The following is an 18,659-nucleotide window of genomic DNA, read 5'->3' as shown; positions in this document are numbered from 1 at the left end:
GGCTAAAATACAGCAAGTTGGCACAGTCGCGTGCACAGCTGGTGCATCTGCCCCAGTCATTGCAGTCAGTCAACCCATGGCACCTGGCTCTGTTCCGTGAGCTCCTGTTAGCGAGCCTTCGACACTGCACGTGGCTTCGGAGTGCACCTGGCCTGGGACAACCGCCGTGGTGATGTCACCGCCACTTATTGGCATATGGCGCCTGTTCTTGTTGTTGGTAATAGTGGTGGTGGCTGATGATTGTGCTGGTAGTAGTGAGAGTGGTAGTGATAGTGTTGATGGTGGTGCCACTCATAATGTTTTGATGTGGATGGTGATCTGGATGCTGGTGAAGATATGGATATGGTGATAGTATGATGGTGTTGATGAAGTTTGCATTGTGGTACTAGCATTGGTTAGTATGATCCTGATAATGATCAGGCTATATATACGTACGCCAGACAAGACAGGCTTTATGTACGTATGCCAGCCTGAAGACAATATACATACGTACGCCAGGATGAACAGGCTATACATAGACTAACCTGAGCTGCCTATGCGCACGTACGCCAGAATGAACAATATACGTATGTACACCAGCATGAATAGGATATATGTACGCCATCTTGAACGGATATGCTTTTGCCAGTATCAACGGCTATATGCACCCTAGTCCACGCCATTGCTGTTTGATGCAAGATAGAGAGAGAGTGCTGGCTTGTTGTAACGTTGTGCTGTTTCTGTCAGATTGTGTTGTTGCTGTGACGTGGTTTTGCCGTGATGTTGCATTGCTCTGGCATTGTGTTGTGACGTGTGTCGTTGCTCTAACATGTTGACATCGTCGTTGCCGTCGTGTCCCGTCGTTGCCGACGCAGGGAGCTGCAGGGCGTGCTCGCGTGCTGCAATCCGGTGCCGCCCCTCGTGAGACAGAACGCCATGAGCTGTGACAGCTCGTCAAGCAGGCACGCCTCGTCCCGCTCATTAAGGGGAGCGCAGAAGCGGAGGCGGCTCGATGGAGCAGCGGGGGGTTCATAATGGACGGCCAGGGTTGAGATACGGATGAAGAATAGATAGGGCAAGAGAGTCGGAGAACGAGAACAGCGACAAAAGAGAGTGGGAGACAGAGACTGAAAGTCATAGGGGGAGAGGGATAGCGAGTGGTCAGATGCAGAATGTTCATAAATAAATATAATCAAACATTTAATATAATCTTGATTTGAAGCTTTCGTGACTGCAGGAATCCATACTCTTTGGTTCTTTCGGTAAAGTCACGTAGGTAGAAAAATATTAGATCACGACGTTTCGATCGCAACACAAGCAATCGTCATCAGGTGGGACAACCACACCAACTGCTGAAGACAGCAGTGGGACAACCACACCAACTGCTGAAGACAGCAGTTGGTGTGGTTGTCCCACCTGATGACGATTGCTTGTGTTGCGATCGAAACGTCGTGATCTATTATTGTTCTACCTACCTGACTTTACCGAAAGAACCAAAGAGTATGGATTTAATATAGGTGGTGACTGGGTGGCTCCTGGGGCCAATACTGGGTCAAACACAATGATCCGGCACTGCTTCAATAATAATTTTTTAATTTGTGACACACTGCACATTATTCGCTCACTCGAAGCGAGAGAACGACTCAGAGGCGTGAGGGGGAACCACAGACGAGCGGGAAAGGCTACCAGGCGGTGAGCCTGTGCCAAATTTCCCCCCAAGCTTTGTGGTCGTCTTTATATGAAGGTGTTATCAACCAATTAATGAGTGTTTACATATGGGAGGGAACCGGAGTTCCTGGAGAAAACCCACACATGCGAGGAGGCAACAGTCGATCCCATACAGAACGAATAGATGAAGTCAACCTTTGCTGTACCCCCTTCTAGCAGGCCATGATATGACACCTGAAAAGCAACGGGAAGGGAGTTTAACAACATTTGTGTGATCCACCCACCCTTGTTGCCTCCATAGTGCTGGGTTAAAGGACTTCGCCACCAACACCACCTGGCTAAGATCCTAGGTTTTGGATCTTGGGAGTTTCAGCCACCCGTGGTTAAACGACGTTCGCAAATGTAGCGAGTTGATGGTCACAACCAGGCACAAGTGACTGCAAAAGTAATGACTCGTTGCAGTAAAGGTTGCGTTTGTTTAATAATCATTGCTGCTGTTCCCGCAGAGCGAAACGCCCATCAAGGCTCCATCAAGAACATTCATCACCCGGACAGAGGTGACCAGAGACCAAAACTCATCACACAAATGCCCTCTTTACTTGCGATTATCAACTGTACATCTCATTTTCATTATCCGGCACAGAACTCTTCATTTGTGGTTCTTTTTTTTTAATTCCACGTCCCTAAACCGTCGTGACAATGAGGAGCTCAGTTCATGTCCGTCCTTAGCGTGTGAATAATGTTCCGATTGTTGTGTAGGTTGACACCCCTGTGTGATTTTGTTGGTTCATGGCCTGACCCAGACAGTACAATCTAGATGTTTCAATCCCCCAAAGGTGAGCTTAATGGTATCATTTGTATGCCCACCCTAGTGTGGCACTGATTGTTCAATCAATTTTCTTCTGTATTTTGACAGCGATTGGAAAACCCTCTCTTCTGTCCTCATGATGGCTTATCATTGGACGACAGGCAGCCAATCACAAGGCACGGTACTGAAGGTAGCTCACACTTAGTTGTGCTGGTTATATCGGCAAAGCTCATGATATGGATTATATATTTTTTTTCGTGACAGTTGATGAGAACACCTAGCCTGTCACGAGTAGATTTCATTATATTGACATGAAAAAAATACTGTGCTGTTTTTGAATATCACACTCATAATTTGAGTAGTAATCATACAAATAATTGCCATGTTCTGTGTACAAATTAAACGTAATTTAGTGAAATAAATAACAAGTAATGTCCTGACTGCATTTACAGTGGGGCACAAGCAAAAATAACAAAATACTTTTCAGTAACATTGTCCTAAAAGTAAAACTTACATAATAGGTGATGTTTTAAGCAATGACCCTTCTTTGGCTGCTGCGTGTATGTGCGTATTATTTATTTCACTTTGTGTCTATGTCTGTGTTCAATTGCGTGCATTTCCATTCATATGTGTGTATTCATTCCTGTGTCTCTGTTAACGTGTCTTTATTTGCCTGTCTGCATGCGTATGTCTTGTGTGTCACCGGTTGCAACAGGTGTGTGGCCCTGTATATTATTGCGCGTGTGTGGGTGTGTGTCTTCACGTGTGTATTGTTCAGTCTGTATCTCTGTGCATCTTCTGTGCTAGCGAGCGTATGTCTGTATGTCACTAGAGAACGGTTGTGCAGTGGTAGTGCGTAGTGGCACGTTCCTGATGGCCTAAGTTCCATTCCCGGTCACGACGAACAGCAGTAGTTTAGTTGGTTAGCGTGCTGCACTATTAACCTGGCGACCCAAGTTCGATTGCTGCTTATGGCCAACACTGGTGACGAATATCTAAAACGGTCCTGGGGCTCCCTTAGATTAATTCAGCCTTAAATGAGTACTCAGTGCATGTAAAGCATCAGCACTGGGGAGACAAAGGTGGCTGGGTGTAGTTTTGGTCCTCCCATCCCCTTCGTGTTCCGTGCTGACCTTCGTAGATGCTCGCTAACAGCACTTGCCCTAAAAGTCTTTTCAAGGCTATATTGAGGATCTTTGACTTTTGTCTTTGTGTGGTGCAGTGGAGGGAGCACGGAGGGCGGTGCCTGCCATGCGCCCGGTCCTCACCCTGTTTGACGTGAGCCCAACATCGTCACACGACCACAACCAACCCATGTCTCATTTCCCACACCGCTGGCGAAAGCACTGTGTGTGTGATCTCGTGTGCTGTAGCTTTCTGTACCGTGCTGTGTTTGCTGTGTTAGCCATCATGTGCTGGGGCGTTCTGTGCGTTCTCTTGTGTGCTGTCGCATTCTGAGCTGTGCTGAAATTGCTGTCATGTTGCTGTAGTGCGCTGCGATGTGCTGTAGCGCTCTGCGCTCTGCTTGCGGTGTGCAGGACAGCGAAGAGCAGCAGAACGAGGCTCGCACTGCTCAGAGCTCCACGTCCCAGATGAAGGCAGCGCGTGTCCTGCAGACGTTCGTCAACCCCTTTGGCATGGTGAGACATGGGGAGACAGGGACATGTGGAGGCACAGGGGTAGTTGAGTGGCATGGAGATGCATGGACTTTGAGACACGGGAATTACAAGGACACCAAGACAATGCAGTGATACAAGCGACTTAGGGACGTGGGGAACACACAGGAGGCATGGTAAATGAGAGACAGATAGGAGGCATAGAGACACAATATTAGCACAGGGTCACACGTGACACGGGGTCACTTAGGATTTGGATAAAACGGTCTTCCTTGACGCAGAAATCCTGGAAACACGAAGACGTGGGGACTCGAGGAAGTGGTTGAAAATAAAAAGTTCGCTTGTGCATCTGTTCATGTGCTTGTGCTTGCAGTATCTACCATCCAGTGACGGGAAATCTCTGCCATTTCAAGAAAAGAAATTGGATCCTAACTCAAAAGTGTTTGAGGTAACACGTGATTGTTGTGTGCTAACATCTTGCTCACATCATCATCTCCATCATCATTTTCTCCATCATTCCATTTCACAAACCACTTGTGCACACGTGCGGATGGGTTCTGAGTGAGGAATTTTAGTGGTTTGGTGATTAATGTGGTTATTTGAGTGCATGTTTGAGCAGATGAGTGGGTGAATGAATGGTTGAGTGAGTGCGTGGGTAGGTGAGAGAGTGTAGTTGAGCGCATGATTGGTTGGATCGTTGAACGAGTACCTGAGTGGCTGAGTAAGTGAATGAGTGTTTAAGTAGTTGACTGAGTGAGTGATGAGAACCCGTTGAGTGCTATCTCATCCGTCTCTGTAGATCTGTAGTCGCTGGAAACTGATGAAAGCGCTAGAGAAACCAAAGAAGAGCTCTGCACAGCCTGCAAAAGCCAAACACGGTGAAGGCACACACACACATCATGAACACAGAGACATGCACGAATCCAGCAGTCGCAAACACTTGCACGTGCATGTGCACACACACACATGCAGACATGTACAGAAGTCGAGGCGTTGCTCACACACACATACGACAAAAACAAAAATCGTATCACCTTTAACAGACTTGGGGCAAGTGCTGTTAGCAAGCATCTCTGAAGATCCAGGATTACACGAGGGGTGGGTAGTCAACACCAGGCTCGGCTGCCTTTGTTTCCCCAGCACTGATGATTACACATCGTGCCCGGTACTCATTTAAGACTCCGTCGACCTCGGGGAGGCCCAGGACTTGATCAAATATTTGCCATTGCTGTTGATCGCAAGCGGGAATTGAAATCAGTTCACTGGGTTTGCAGTGCATTAACCAGCACACTACTGCACGCACTCGCCATGAGTGACGGATCCCCGTGTCTGCAGCGGAGAAGAAGATGAAGGTGGAGCGCCCTCAAGAGGAGCCGGTCGCCGTACCGACTGTGCGAGAGCACAATTTTCTGAACCGGTCCTGGCCCTCCCCGAGTTTGATTCGGCCTCAATTGAGTACCTGGTGCGATGTTTAAAAACATTGCCGCTTGGGAGACAAAGGCGGCCGGGCGTGGTGCTGGCCACCCAACCCCTCGTGTGCCGTTTCGGCCTTCATAGGTGCTCTCTAACAGCACTTGTCCCAACAGTCTGTTAAAGCTCTATGGGGGATCTGTGTTTGCTTTCGTCCCTCTCGACCGCCTATCTGCCTCTTCTACTCTTGTTTGTCCGCCCACCGTTGAGCGGCTATTCCTGTGCGTGGCCCCGTAGCATCACCCATACCGTTCCTTCCTGGGCATCACCTGCCTCATGCAAATCTCGACGCGCGAAGAGGACTTCATTATCGACACACTGATGCTGCGCGACGACCTGTACATCCTCAACGAGGCCTTCACCAACCCCAACATTGTCAAGATGAGAGGCACGCGTGCACGTAGACATGCATAAACAAAATAATCGAGTGAGACAGCAAAACAAGGAGAGAGACATCCCTCTCCCTCGCCGACTTTGTAGCACGACGCCTGGGTCCCTCCAGCTTCCTGCCAATGTATCATTGCACTGCCTGCACACTCGATATGAATGCCATTGGGTGAATGTTTACAACAATAAATTGCACTTGTATTGCACCTAAAGCGTAACAAACATCTCGGGGCGCAGAATTACACGGGGAGAACAGGGGGGAGCAGAATTTTTATTTATTTAAAGCTTTCGTGACTGCAGGGATTGATATTCTTGGTTCTTTTGGTAAAGTCACGTAGAAGGGCAACAATAAAATATAAAAAATATAAAACAATAAAATTATTTCTGTGGTTTTCACACCTGATGATGATTGCTTGTGTTGCAGTCGAAACGTCGTGAGAATTGTATTGTTTTATATATTTTTATTATTTTATTGCTTCCCTTCTACGTGGTGGTGACTTTCCCGAAAGGACCAAAGAATAGGAGGGAGCAGGTCGGACCGAGCAAGGGAAATAGAGAAAGGAAGCAATTAAGGGGGGCTGGCTGCAGCCATGCCTTGTTGACAGCGGCGGCGGCGACGATGGTTACTAGGGACGTTGTAACCATATCTTGAGCACCGGCCACGTGAGAGGCGTGGTGCTTGACGCGGCGACGCAGTGGCGCAGTGATTGCCACGGTGACGTGGTGATTGACGCTGCGGTGTGGCGGGGGCGCAGGTTTTCCACGGAGCGGACTCGGACATTGAGTGGCTGCAACGTGACCTGGGCCTGTACGTGGTGGGCCTGTTCGACACGCACCCAGCGGCGCGCTCCCTCGGCCTCGCCAGAAACTCGCTCGCCCACCTCCTCATGCACTACTGCAGCCTGTCTACCGACAAGCAGTACCAGCTGGCTGACTGGCGCATCCGGTACGCACGCCGCACTTGCTCGAACCTCTGCATACGCGCGCGCATGCACGGGCTAACTTGTACACACGTACACAAACAAAGGCAAAGATCCCCTGTATAGCCTCAACTAATTGTTGGGGAAAGTGCTATTAACAGACACCTGTGAAGGCCAGCACGACACAGGAGGGGGTGGGTGGCCAGTACCATGCACGGCCGCCTTTGTCTCCCCAGTGGTTATGTTTACACACCGCTACACCAGGTACTCATTTGAGGCTGAGTCGAGCTAGTGGAGGGCCGGGACCGGTTCAGATAATTGTCACAGGTGTTGGCCGTGAGTAGAAATCGAACTCGTTTCACCAGGTTCATAGCACAGGGTGCTAGCCGCTACTCTACTGCTTACACATTCACACACAAGGACAAAGATCCTCCGTGTCGCCTGAATAGACTGCTGAATCTAGTTGGCCAGGGTGAGGAATTGAAGTCCCATCACTGGGTTCGTAGAACAGTACATATGAAGCACTTTCACCCCCCCCTCCCCACTCAAGTTATCTTAGCGAGCCCCTATTAAGGCTGGCACAATGTTTGAGAGGGTAATGTGGTTAGCATCATGCCTGACCTCCTTTGCTTCCCCAGTGCTGATGTTCATATCTTATACTAGGTACTCATTTAAGGCCCAGTCAGTCTTGGGGGAGGTCCAATACTGGTTTTTATATCACTCCCAAATGATGTTATCCTTCACCGGAAATGAAACATGGGTCAACAGATAAATGTTGCGGTACATTAACATCTGCGTCTCATACACACTCGCATGCACACACTCACACACAAACACATACACACTCACAATTGCATACACACGCACACCAACACTTGCACACATCCACGTATGCACGCACACACACAGGCCTCTCCTGCCAGACATGCTGCACTATGCGCGTGCCGACACGCACTACCTGCTGTACGTGTACGACCGCGTCCGCGCCGACCTGCTCACCAAGGCGCTGGGCCGACCCAACCTCCTGCAGCTTGTGTGGGACCAGAACCGAACTGTGGCACTCATGGTGAGTGGTGGGCAATGGCTGAGCCAGGATTTTCAGGTGGGGAGGGGGGCAACCCCTCCAGCAATGAAAAAAGTTAGTGTTAGTAAGTAAGGACTTGTCCCTTGGTTTTTATTTGACGCGTGTGCGGCGATGGCGCAGCCATCGATCGAGGATCGAATTCGAACCGCGTTGTGTGGTCGGCATCGCGACTGCGCACAATTCTGCGAGTCGCTGAAACTGCTTAGCCATTACTTATTACCAATTATGGACTCAGACTATTGTCCTATCATCTCATAGAGTCCCTGGCACGTAATAATATGCTACAAAGTGGCAGTGAGGGTCGCAAAATGCCGATTTATTACCAATAAACCCCAATGATCCGATCTAAATTAGGGATTTCGATCGGATCATTGGGGGGGCACGTGCCACCCCACCCCCCACTGGCTCCGCCAGTCAGCAACTTACAAGCCTATCTTTGTAAGCAAATCCACCACTCTCACTCTCGATCGGGACAGTTTTCCCACCCTTCCAAAAATATTGTTTATTCTGTTACAAGGCCTCGAGCAATAAACAAAGAATATATTTATCTTTTTAACTAGATAAACGAAGTGATATAGTTCATGGTGTAATGTGTGTAGACTATTGTACTATCATCTCATAGAGTCCCTGGAACGTAATAATATGCTACACAGTGGCAGTGGAGGGGGTCGCAAAATGCCGATTTATGTTCAATGTGGTGACTCGGGCCCGCCGTACCGTTTTAATGTTCATGCATCCTAATTAGTGCATTCGCGATAAAAATTCCCACTGGAAACATTGGTTACCGACTTTCAGAACTGGTAATTGATGCTGAAAACAATTACCAGTTAACCGATGATCATTTTAACAACCCTGGTAATTATTGCTGCCGCTGTCACTACTTGCATGGTTCCATCTCCCTCTCTCTCCCTGTGTGCGTGTGTGTGTGTCTCAGCGCTACCACAAGCCGGTGTTCACCGAGGACTCCTACCTGGAGCTGCTGCACAAGCACAAGCAGCCACTGGATGTGCAGCAGAGCAGCGCCGCCCGGCTCCTGTACGCCTGGCGCGACCGCACGGCACGCGCCGAGGACGAGAGCACGGGGTGAGAGCGCACGCGGCGCTGAAATAGCCGTGTACTGCACTGCATAGCATAGTGCAGCAAAGCACGGGACTTTCCGACAGCGTAGAATAACACAGCAAACGGAACAACACCACAGCGTTCAAAATATTTATCTTGACTTATCAGAATATTTATTTAGACTGGAGGAATCCGATGAGCTATGAACTCTTTATTACAGATGTCCAGAGTAGCGACAAATGTATGAATATAAAGCATATAAGTAAAAATTGCATAATTACATGAATTACTGTAGATTTTTTAACACTCAATGCACTTTAGGGCAAGGCAGCAAAACAACAACAAAAACGATCCAAGACCGCACCAAAACAACACACAGTCTAAATTTTGATTTAAAACTTTCGTGACTGCAGTAATTCATATTCTTAGCTCTTTCGGTAAAGTCACGTTGAAGGGAAACAATAAATAATAAAATATATATAAAACAATAAAAGTTATCACGACGTTTTGACCATAACACATTAAAATGGAAATATCGATACACGGGTGTTTTATAATATAGCACAGTAAAACACTGGGGTGTACGACGCAGCACTTTTTAATTTACCTGATCGCGATCCTGAACCAGTTGTAGAAACTGCACATTCCAGTGCCGTAGGTCAATGGTTGCGTAGTACGATTACTGTCGCTGTTGCGTTGTTGGGCCTGTACGGCCTGTGTGATTATTGTTATTGCTGAGATGTGCATAGTGCCCTGGCCTGACCGGTGTGTGTTGTGCTGTTGCTGTCACAGATAAGTCCTCCCAAACCATATGCTCATGAAGATCGCAGAGGAGATGCCTCGGTAAGCCGCGCACGGTGGTGGTGGGGCCGGTGGTGGCAGGGACAGTTGGGATGGTGGTGCGAGTGATACCCATGATGGTATTGACAGTGGTGGTAATATTCGCCCTCCAACAACAACGAATGTCAGAAGAGCGATGCTCACAATAAAGAGCGGAGTGCCGGGCGGCTAAAATGCAGCAAGTTGGCACAGTCGCGTGCACAGCTGGTGCATCTGCCCCAGTCATTGCAGTCAGTCAACCCATGGGACCTGGCTCTGTTCCGTGAGCTCCTGTTAGCGAGCCTTCGACATTGCACGTGGATTCGGAATGCACCTGGCCTGAGACAACCGCCGTGGTGATGTCACCAACACTTATTGGCATATGGCGCCTGTTCTTGTTGTTGGCAATAGTGGTGGTGGCTGATGATTGTGCTGTTAGTAGTGAGAGTGGTAGTGATAGTGTTGATGGTGGTGCCACTCATAATGTTTTGATGTGGATGGTGATCTGGATGCTGGTGATGATATGGATATGGTGATAGTATGATGGTGATGATGAAGGTTGCATTGTGGTAATAGCATTGGTTAGTATGATCCTGATAATGACCAGGCTATATATACGTACGCCAGACAAGACAGGCTTTACGTACGTATGCCAGCCTGAACACAATATACATACGTACGCCAGGATGAACAGTCTATACATACTCATTGTTTTTTTCGGTAAAGTCACGTATGTAGAAATACAATAAAATTATATTATTATATTATTTATTGTATTTCTACATACGTGACTTTACCGAAAAAAAACAATGAGTAATTTTATGCAGTCACGAAAGCTTTAATACTTTATTAGGCTATACATCCATAGACTTTCCTGAGCTGCCTATACGCACATACGCCAGAATGAACAATATACGTATGTACACCAGCATGAATAGGATATATGTACGCCATCTTGAACGGATATGCTTTTGCCAGTATTAATGGCTATATGCACCCTAGTCCGTGCCATTGCTGTTTGATGCAAGACAGAGAGGGAGTGCTGGCTTGTTGTAACGTTGTGCTGTTTCTGTGAGATTGTGTTGTTGCTGTGACGTGGTTTTGCCGTGATGTTGCATTGCTCTGGCGTTGTGTTGTGACGCGTGTCGCTGCTCTAACATGTTGACATCGTCGTTGCCGACGCAGGGAGCTGCAGGGCGTGCTCGCGTGCTGCAATCCGGTGCCGCCCCTCTTGAGGCAGAACTCCAATGAGCTGTGGCAGCTCGTCAAGCAGGCACGCCTCGTCCCGCTCATCAAGGTGAGCGCAGAAGCGGAGGCGGCTCGGTGGAGCAGCAAGGGGTTCATAATGGACGGCCACGGTTGAGATACGGATGAAAGATAGATAGGGCAAGAGAGTCGGAGAACGAGAACAGAGACAAAAGAGAGTGGGAGACAGAGACTGAAAGTCATAGGGGGAGAGGGATAGCGAGTGGTCAGAGGCAGAATGTTCATAAATATAATCAAACATTTAATATAATCTTGATTTGAAGCTTTCGTGACTGCAGGAATCCATACTCTTTGGTTCTTTCGGTAAAGTCACGTAGGTAGAAAAATATTAGATCACGACGTTTCGATCGCAACACAAGCAATCGTCATCAGGTGGGACAACCACACCAACTGCTGAAGACAGCAGTGGGACAACCACACCAACTGCTGTCTTCAGCAGTTGGTGTGGTTGTCCCACCTGATGACGATTGCTTGTGTTGCGATCGAAACGTCGTAATCTATTGTTTTTCTACCTACCTGACTTTACCGAAAGAACCAAAGAGTATGGATTTAATATAGGTGGTGACTGGGTGGCTCCTGGGGCCAATACTGGGTCAAGCACAATGATCCGGCACTGCTTCAATAATATTTTTTTAACTTGTGACACACTGCACATTATTCGCTCACTCGAAGCGAGAGAACGACTCAGAGGCGTGAGGAGGAACCACAGACGATCGGGAAAGGCTACCAGGTGGTGAGCCTGTGCCAAATTTCCCCCCAAACTTTGTGGTCGTCTATATATGCAGGTGTTATCAACCAATTAATGAGTGTTTACATATGGGAGGGAACCGGAGTTCCTGGAGAAAACCCACACATGCGAGGAGGCAACAGTCGATCCCATGCAGAACGAATAGATGAAGTCAACCTTTGCTGTACCCCCTTCTAGCAGGCCATGCTATGACACCTGAAAAGCAACGGGAAGGGAGTTTAACACCATTTGTGTGATCCACCCACCCTTGTTGCCTCCATAGTGCTGGGTTACAGGACTTCGCCACCAACACCACCCGGCTAAGATCCTAGGTTTTGGATCTTGGGAGTTTCAGCCACCCGTGGTTAAACGACGTTCACAAATGTAGCGAGTTGATGGTCACAACCAGGCACAAGTGACTGCAAAAATAATGACTCGTTGCAGTAAAGGTTGCGTTTGTTTAATAATCTTTGCTGCTGTTCCCGCAGAGCGAAACGCCCATCAAGGCTCCATCGAGAACATTCATCACCCGGGCAGATGTGACCAGAGACCAAAACTCATCACACAAATGCCCTCTTTACTTGCGATTATAAACTCGACATCTCTTTTTCTCATCCGGCACAGAACTCTTCATTTGTGGTTCTTTTTTAAAATTCCACATCCCCAAACCGTCGTGACAATGAGGAGCTCAGTTCATGTACGTCCTTAGAGTGTGAATAATGTTACGATTGTCGTGTAGGTTGACACCCCTGTGTGATTTTGTTGGTTCATTGCCTGACCCTGACAGTACAATCTAGATGTTTCAATCCCCCAAAGGTGACATTAATGGTATCATTTGTATGCCCACCCTAGTGTGGCACTGATTGTTCAATCAATTTTCTTCTGTGTTTTGACAGCGATTGGAAAACCCTCTCTTCTGTCCTCACGATGGCTTATCATTGGACGACAGGCAGCCAATCACAAGGCACGGTACTGAAGGTAGCTCACACTTAGTTGTGCTGGTTATATCGGCAAAGCTCATGATATGGATTATATTTTTTTATTCGTGACAGTTGATGAGAGCACCTAGCCTGTCACGAGTAGATTTAATTTTATTGACATGAAAAAATACTGTGCTGTTTTTTAATATCACACTCAGAATTTGAGTAGTAATCATACAAATAATTGCCATGTTCTGTGTACAAATTAAACATAATTTGGTGAAATAAATAACAAATAATGTCCTGACTGCATTTACAGTGGGGCACAAGCAAAAATAACAAACTACTTTTCAGTAACATTGTCCTAAAAGTAAAACTTACATAATAGGTGATGTTTTAAGCAATGACCCTTCTTTGGCTGCTGCGTATATGTGCGTATTATTTCACTATCTTTGTGTCTATGCCTGTGTTCAATTGCGTGCCTTTCCATTCATATGTGTGTATTCATTCCTGTGTCTCTGTTAACGTGTCTTTATTTGCCTGTCTGCATGCGTATGTCTTGTGTGTCAGCGGTTGCAACAGGTGTGTGGCCGTGTATATTATTGCGCCTGTGTGGGTGTGTGTGTTCACGTGTGTATTGTTCAGTCTGTATCTCTGTGCATCTTCTGTGCTAGCTTATGTCTGTATGTCACTTGAGAGCGGTTGTGCAGTGGTAGTGTGTAGTGGCACGTTCCTGATGGCCTAAGTTCCATTCCCGGTCACGACGAACAGCAGTAGTTTAGCTGGTTAGCGTGCTGCACTATTAACCTGGTGACCCAAGTTCGATTGCTGCTTATGGCCAACACCGGTGACGAATATCTAAACCAGTCCTGGTGCTCCCTTACATTAATTCAGCCTTAAATGAGTACTCAGTGCGTGTAAAGCATCAGCCCTGGGGAGACAAAGGTGGCTGGGTGTAGTGTTGGTCCTCCCATCCCCTTCGTGTTCTGTGCTGACCTTCGTAGATGCTTGCTAACAGCACTTGCCCTAAAATCTTTTCAAGGCTATATTGAAGATCTTTGACTTTTGTCTTTGTGTGGTGCAGTGGAGGGAGCACGGAGGGCGGTGCCTGCCACGCGCCCGGTCCTCACCCTGTTCGACGTGAGCCCAACATCCTCACACGACCACAACCAACCCATGTCTCATCTCCCACACCGCTGGCGAAAGCACTGTGTGTGTGATCTCGTGTGCTGTAGCTTTCTGTACCGTGCTGTGTTTGCTGTGTTAGCCATCATGTGCTGGGGCGTTCTGTGCGTTCTCTTGTGTGCTGTCGCATTCTGAGCTGTGCTGAAATTGCTGTCATGTTGCTGGAGACACAATATTAGCACAGGGTCACACGTGACACGGGGTCACTTAGGATTTGGATAAAACGGTTTTCATTGACACACAAATCCTGGAAACATGAAACGTGGGGACTTGAAGTGGTTGTAAATAAAAAGTTCGCTTGTGCATCTGTTCATGTGCTTGTGCTTGCAGTATCTACCATCCAGTGACGGGAAATCTCTGCCATTTCAAGAAAAGAAATTTGATCCTAACTCAAAAGTGTTTGAGGTAACACGTGATTGTTGTGTGCCTACATCTTGCTCACATCATCATCTCCATCATCATCATCATCATCTCCATCATTCCATTTCACAAACCACTTGTGCGGATGGGTGCTGAGTAAGGAATTTTAGTGGTTTGGTGATTAATGTGGTTATTTGAGTGCATGTTTGAGCAGATGAGTGGGTGAATGAATGGTTGAGTGAGTGCTTGGGTAGGTGAGAGAGTGTAGTTGAGTGCATGAGTGGTTGAATCGTTGAACGAGTACCTGAGTGGCTGAATAAGTGAATGAGTGTTTAAGTAGTTGACTGAGTGAGTGATAAGAACCCGTTGAGTGCTATCTCATCCGTCTCTGTAGATCTGTAGTCACTGGAAACTGATGAAAACGTCAGAGAAACCAAAGAAGAGCTCTGCACAGCCTGCAAAAGCCAAACACGGTGAAGGCACACACACACACACACCATGAACACAGAGACATGCACTAATCCAGCAGTCGCAAACACTTGCACGTGCATGTGCACACACACACATGCAGACACGTACAGAAGTCGAGGCGTGGCTCACAAACACACGACAAAAACAAAAATCGCATCACCTTTAACAGACTTGGGGCAAGTGCTGTTAGCAAGCGTCTCTGAAGATCCAGGATTACACGAGGGGTGGGTAGTCAACACCAGGCTCGGCTGCCTTTGTTTCCCCAGCACTGATGATTACACATCGTGCCCGGTACTCATTTAAGGCTCCGTCGACCTCGGGGAGGCCCAGGACTTGATCAAATATTTGCCATTGCTGTTGATCGCAAGCGGGAATTGAAATCAGGTCACTGGGTTTGCAGTGCATTAACCAGCACACTACTGCACGCACGCACCATGAGTGACGGATCCCCGTGTCTGCAGCGGAGAAGAAGATGAAGGTGGAGCGCCCTCAAGAGGAGCCGGTCGCCGTACCGACTGTGCGAGAGCACAATTATCTGAACCAGTCCTGGGCCTCCCCTAGTTTGACTCGGCCTCAATTGAGTACCTGGTGCGATGTTTAAAAACATTGCCGCTTGGGAGACAAAGGCGGCCGGGCGTGGTGCTGGCCACCCAACCCCTCGTGTGCCGTTTCGGCCTTCATAGGTGCTCTCTAACAGCACTTGTCCCAACAGTCTGTTAAAGCTCTACGGCGGATCTGTGTTTGTTGTCTGGGTGCGTGCCAGCATGTGTGTGTGACGTGTGTGGTCGTATAATATCGAGTTGTGATGTGCGGTTGGTTTGTTGGGTTGTGCCGTCTGTGTGCTTTCGTCCCGCTCGACCGCCTATCTGCCTCTTCTACTCTTGTTTGTCCGCCCACCGTTGAGCGGCTATTCCTGTGCATGGCCCCGTAGCATCACTCATACCGTTCCTTCCTGGGCATCACCTGCCTCATGCAAATCTCGACGCGCGAAGAGGACTTCATTATCGACACACTGATGCTGCGCGACGACCTGCACATCCTCAACGAGGCCTTCACCAACCCCAACATTGTCAAGGTGAGAGGCACGCGTGCACGTAGACGTGCATAAACAAAATAATCGAGTGAGACAGCAAAACAAGGAGAGAGACATCCCTCTCCCTCGCCGACTTTGTAGCACGACGCCTGGGTCCCTCCAGCTTGCTGCCAATGTATTATTGCACTGCCTGCACACTTGATATGAATGCCATTGGGTGAATGTTTACAACAATAAATTGCACTTGTATTGCACCTAAAGCGTAACAAACATCTCGGGGCGCAGAATTACACGGGGAGAACAGGAGGGAGCAGAATTTTTATTTTTATTTAAAGCTTTCGTGACTGCAGGGATTGATATTCTTGGTTCTTTCGGTAAAGTCACGTAGAAGGGCAACAATAAAATAATAAAAATATAAAACAATAAATTTCTTGCTGTGCTTTTCACACCTGATGATGATTGCTTGTGTTGCAGTCGAAACGCCGACTGTGCGAGAGCACAATTATCTGAACCGGTCCTGGGCCTCCCCTAGTTTGACTCGGCCTCAATTGAGTACCTGGTGCGATGTTTAAAAACATTGCCGCTTGGGAGACAAAGGCGGCCGGGCGTGGTGCTGGCCACCCAACCCCTCGTGTGCCGTTTCGGCCTTCATAGGTGCTCTCTAACACCACTTGCCCCAACAGTCTGTTAAAGCTCTACGGGGGATCTGTGTTTGTTGTCTGGGTGCGTGCCAGCATGTGTGTGTGACGTGTGTGGTCGTATAATATCGAGTTGTGATGTGTGGTTGGTTTGTTGGGTTGTGCCGTCTGTGTGCTTTCGTCCCGCTCGACCGCCTATCTGCCTCTTCTACTCTTGTTGTCGCCCACCGTTGAGCGGCTATTCCTGTGCGTGGCCCCGTAGCATCACTCATACCGTTCCTTCCTGGGCATCACCTGCCTCATGCAAATCTCGACGCGCGAAGAGGACTTCATTATCGACACACTGATGCTGCGCGACGACCTGCACATCCTCAACGAGGCCTTCACCAACCCCAACATTGTCAAGGTGAGAGGCACGCGTGCACGTAGACATGCATAAACAAAATAATCGAGTGAGACAGCAAAACAAGGAGAGAGACATCCCTCTCCCTCGCCGACTTTGTAGCACGACGCCTGGGTCCCTCCAGCTTGCTGCCAATGTATCATTGCACTGCCTGCACACTTGATATGAATGCCATTGGGTGAATGTTTACAACAATAAATTGCACTTGTATTGCACCTAAAGCGTAACAAACATCTCGGGGCGCAGAATTACACGGGGAGAACAGGAGGGAGCAGAATTTTTATTTTTATTTAAAGCTTTCGTGACTGCAGGGATTGATATTCTTGGTTCTTTCGGTAAAGTCACGTAGAAGGGCAACAATAAAATAATAAAAATATAAAACAATAAATTTCTTGCTGTGCTTTTCACACCTGATGATGATTGCTTGTGTTGCAGTCGAAACGCCGACTGTGCGAGAGCACAATTATCTGAACCGGTCCTGGGCCTCCCCTAGTTTGACTCGGCCTCAATTGAGTACCTGGTGCGATGTTTAAAAACATTGCCGCTTGGGAGACAAAGGCGGCCGGGCGTGGTGCTGGCCACCCAACCCCTCGTGTGCCGTTTCGGCCTTCATAGGTGCTCTCTAACACCACTTGCCCCAACAGTCTGTTAAAGCTCTACGGGGGATCTGTGTTTGTTGTCTGGGTGCGTGCCAGCATGTGTGTGTGACGTGTGTGGTCGTATAATATCGAGTTGTGATGTGCGGTTGGTTTGTTGGGTTGTGCCGTCTGTGTGCTTTCGTCCCGCTCGACCGCCTATCTGCCTCTTCTACTCTTGTTGTCGCCCACCGTTGAGCGGCTATTCCTGTGCGTGGCCCCGTAGCATCACTCATACCGTTCCTTCCTGGGCATCACCTGCCTCATGCAAATCTCGACGCGCGAAGAGGACTTCATTATCGACACACTGATGCTGCGCGACGACCTGCACATCCTCAACGAGGCCTTCACCAACCCCAACATTGTCAAGGTGAGAGGCACGCGTGCACGTAGACATGCATAAACAAAATAATCGAGTGAGACAGCAAAACAAGGAGAGAGACATCCCTCTCCCTCGCCGACTTTGTAGCACGACGCCTAGGTCCCTCCAGCTTGCTGCCAATGTATCATTGCACTAAATTTCGATTTAAAGCTTTCGTGACTGCAATGATTCATCTTCTTTGGTTCTTTCGGTAAAGTCACGTAGAATGAGAATAAAATAATAAATTGATAAAAAAAAAAATAACACAATAATATTCTCACGACGTTTCGGCCACAACACAAGCGGCCTTCATCAGGTGAAGGGAGCGAGACTGGTAGGACAGCGCTGGAGTGAGAGAGCCACGTTCAGATCACGGCTTTTAAGCTGTGTGAGAGGAACAAAGCCTTGACGAAGGAATTAGCATAAAATTTAGCATTGAAAAGGCTGAATGATTAGCTTGTGACTGGTCACAGAAATAGCTATGTTAAAAGTTAAAGCATACACATCCGCAGAGGCACCCATTGTTAAAAGGAATTAGCATAGAATTTAGCATTGAAATAGCTAAATTAAGGCATTCGCTTGTAACTGCTACAGAAATAGTTACGTTGAAGTCAGAGCATACACATTCACCGAGGCACTTAGTACAAATCAAAACAGGAGAATTTAGCATTGAAATAACTAGGCGAATTTAGCATTGAAATAACTGGGTGATTTGCTGGTGACTGGTCACAGAAATGACTACACATCTGAGCTATTCACAGTACTATATAGTGAACCAATAAAAACTAAAATATAAATTACCTTCATGTTATCAATAAACTCTATATTCTCCAATCAGCTAAGCTACCAA

General features: G+C 47.8%; 1 long non-coding RNA gene across 1 annotated transcript; it reads left to right on the top strand.

Moving 5' to 3' along the window:
• The first annotated feature begins 240 nt into the window (after positions 1 to 240).
• LOC142930970 (uncharacterized) lies at positions 241 to 4,470 on the top strand. The gene is made up of 4 exons (XR_012946967.1): positions 241 to 941; positions 2,154 to 2,204; positions 2,564 to 2,645; positions 3,678 to 4,470. It is a non-coding gene; the product is annotated as an uncharacterized LOC142930970 (long non-coding RNA).
• Positions 4,471 to 18,659: the final 14,189 nt, after the last annotated feature.

This window comes from Petromyzon marinus, chromosome 46 (assembly GCF_048934315.1).
Source record: "Petromyzon marinus isolate PM22_M1 ecotype Great Lakes invasive population chromosome 46, UKy_Petmar_22M1.pri1.0, whole genome shotgun sequence".
Lineage (NCBI taxonomy): Eukaryota > Metazoa > Chordata > Hyperoartia > Petromyzontiformes > Petromyzontidae > Petromyzon > Petromyzon marinus.
The sequence above is the reverse complement of the archived record's forward strand: the minus strand, read 5'-3'. Positions and strand labels throughout refer to the sequence as shown.